Here is a 3,082-nt window from a genome sequence, read left to right as displayed (position 1 = left end):
ATATAAATGAAAAAACCCATAAAATAAAATTTGAAGCAAATTTCACAATACTGAAACAAATTTTTTGGAAATTCTGTTTTGTGGGAAATTCTAAAATGTTGAAATTTCCTCTGAAGTGGAAATTCTGAGTTTTAACAGCTTTATAATGAACTGCCACAATCTTCATGCAGCACTTCAAAAATTAGAAGTTGGCCTGATGCATTTACACCGTGCTACATGTTGGCAATACAAAAACCTCAGTATAATTTTTCTATTGCACTAAATTTTTAATCTATGAACAATTTAAAATATAACCTCAAAATTAAGAAATAAGGACCATATGCAACATTTACAAACATTTATTTTTTAGAAGTCTAAATACGAGCTTGTGAAACCAAAGTCTACAACTGATATTTATATCACGCTCTCCTGCAAAACAAACACTGGTAGCTTGCTATATGGAAGACCTGTGACATAACATTTGTTTCACACTACAGTGTTACACATAATATTCTGCAAAATACATTTAGATGTTACATCAACTTCCAGGACTGACTTTAAGATACTCAAAAGTATCCTCAATGGATGTTCATCCACAGGAAACATTCTAAATATATGTTCATCCATAGAAAATTTGAAAGCACATACTGGAATATCTATAAACAAACTTTAACAAGAGCAAACTTTTCTTAAAGTTATTTTTAACCTTTTTCTCATTAACATACTCTAAGAAGATTACAGTTTTTAACAGATGTTAATTTTTTCCTATTGGCAACTAATGACCTGGTTGCTTCAGAGCCTCAGTGGCAGAAGTCTGTTTTCATTTTATCCAGCTCCCTCACAATGAAAGACAAAATCTTGCTACAGATTGTTGCAACTACCTTTTCATGAGTGGAACAAAAAATTACAAAGGAAAGTTTATAAAATACTATTATGGGAATGCTCATCCACTTGAACACAACACATACATAAAAATAAAAATTATTCAAAAATAAGCTCTTTTCCACACTGGTTCTCTTGGTTTTTTCTGCATCCATGCTTGCAATGCTGTGAAAATAATAATTGTTTGTTAAGTATTAGACATTCTGTAAAAATGTTAGCACATTTATCATCTTTAATTTTATTTAGATTTAAAGTAATAAAGGTACCTATCCAAGACTCTAGGCACCCTAACCACACAATAAATAAAATCCCAGAAGTGTTAAAGTAACTATTTCAAGAGGAATTCAGCCAGCCAAACACCTAATGAGTTCTTTCCAGCCCTTTATTGTAACAGGAAGCATACTATTAGCCCTCTCCAAAACCCTATCAAACAGATGTCTGAATATATTAAACATTGCTTTCTTTATCTATATGCAACCAGCTTAAAGCACAGTTCTCATAATTCAAGTAACTTCTTAAAAGCAAAGATCAGGATGAGCAAATTGCCAATACTGGCCTTTAAAATGTGTATTTAAAAATTATATCTATAATTTTAAATACACATTTGTGGCTACTGACTAACCCTCTCCCCTTTTCTTCCATATTTTCAGGTAAATGCATCCCTATGCGAAATTCATCACCACCACAGGAGGGAAGGGCCAGCTGGGGCCATTTAGTAGTTACACTGCATCGTACCCAGAGACTTCATTCAGGTCTATTGCTCTGTTATTTTATGTGCTGTCCAAACACGAAGGTAGTTGGTATATGCGTTGAAGAGCTTGCCTAATATGATAAATGACATAGGAAGGATGGGGAAGATGATAAACTGTATATAATTTTGTAGATATATATTGTTAATATCTTAGAAAAGAGACGAGTAAGGGCAGATATGACAGAGGTCTATAAAATCATGAATGGTGTGGAGAAAGTGAATAAAGAATGTTATTTAACCCTTCACAAAACACAAGAACTAGGGGTCACCCAATGAAATTAATAGACAGCAGGTTCACAATATACGTAAGGAAGTACTTCTTCACACAATGCACAGTCCACCTATATAACTCATTGCCATGAGATGTTGTGAAGGGAACAGTATAACAGGGTTCAAAAAAGAATAAGGTAAGTTGATAGAAGACAGGTCCATCAATGGTTATTAGTCAAGAGAGTCAGGTATGCAACCCCATGATCTGGGTATCCTTAAGCCTGACTGCCAGAAGCTGGGATAGGAAGATGGGGGTGGAACACTCAATAATTGTCCTGTTCTGTTGATTCCCTCTGAAGCATCTGGCACAGGCCACTGTTGGGACACAGGATATTAGACTAGATGGACCACTGGTCTGATCCTGGATGGCCATTCTTATGGTCTTATTTTGTAATTACATGAACACCAACCTTTCCAACTGCCCTTCAGCACAGACATAAAAGATTTATAGGGGCAGAACGCTCCCCTCCAAATAAATGATCTGGTGCACCTTAGGGGAGGAAACACCACAATAGAATAGATTTGATGGGGCTGGACAGATCCCCCTATCCCTGAACCAATTGTGGGCATGTGGGGGAAAGTGCAAGAAATATCCCACCCACTATAATAGGAAAGAGCTGGGGGACTGAGAAAGAGAACTCATAACACCCTAGAGTGGACAGTACGGTGACTCTAGGCATAGGTGGACAAACAGCAAGTAATGGAGGAGATGGTGTGCATGCACACTGCTCTCAAAAGCAGCCCATATACTTATGTCATAGCAAATGGAAATGTACACTGTGAGGTCCCTCCACACCCAGACTCACCCCACATACCTCCTCCCTTCCATAAGGCAGCTCAAAATGCTGGGGCATAGGGGATGTTCAGTGGGGCCACTGGCAGCTCTGCAGCATCAGCAGAAGGGAGGTCAGTGCCATTGTTTTCAGGGCTAACCCCATTTCCAGTGAAAGATGTCACAAGAGCTCCTTCCCAACCCCCCGTTTTCTTCCCAGGCTTCTTGCTGTCTTCCCTCCTGCAGAGTGTTCCTTCTCTAAGGCCAGGTCTACACTGCGACTTTAAATCGGTTTAATGGCCGATATACCGATTTAACGCTGTATCCGTTCACACGACATCGTCATTAATATCGAGTTAACCGCCTCCTTAAATCGATTTTGGAACTCCTCCCAAACGAGAGGAGTAGCGCTAAATTCGATAGTGATA

General features: G+C 38.2%; 1 protein-coding gene across 3 annotated transcripts in view; it reads right to left on the bottom strand.

Moving 5' to 3' along the window:
* Positions 1-763: 763 nt before the first annotated feature.
* Positions 764-3,082, bottom strand: part of LOC116820647 (RNA-binding protein 44) — a 30,674-nt gene continuing 28,355 nt past the window's right edge. For all 3 annotated transcript variants that reach the window (XR_012656616.1, XM_032773281.2, XM_075069935.1), the window contains one exon: positions 764-1,026. The gene's annotated coding sequence lies outside the window, so the exon portion shown is untranslated. The remainder of the gene's footprint in view (positions 1,027-3,082) is intronic.

Source organism: Chelonoidis abingdonii, chromosome 10 (genome assembly GCF_003597395.2).
Source record: "Chelonoidis abingdonii isolate Lonesome George chromosome 10, CheloAbing_2.0, whole genome shotgun sequence".
NCBI classification, from domain to species: Eukaryota; Metazoa; Chordata; order Testudines; family Testudinidae; genus Chelonoidis; species Chelonoidis abingdonii.
The sequence above is the reverse complement of the archived record's forward strand: the minus strand, read 5'-3'. Positions and strand labels throughout refer to the sequence as shown.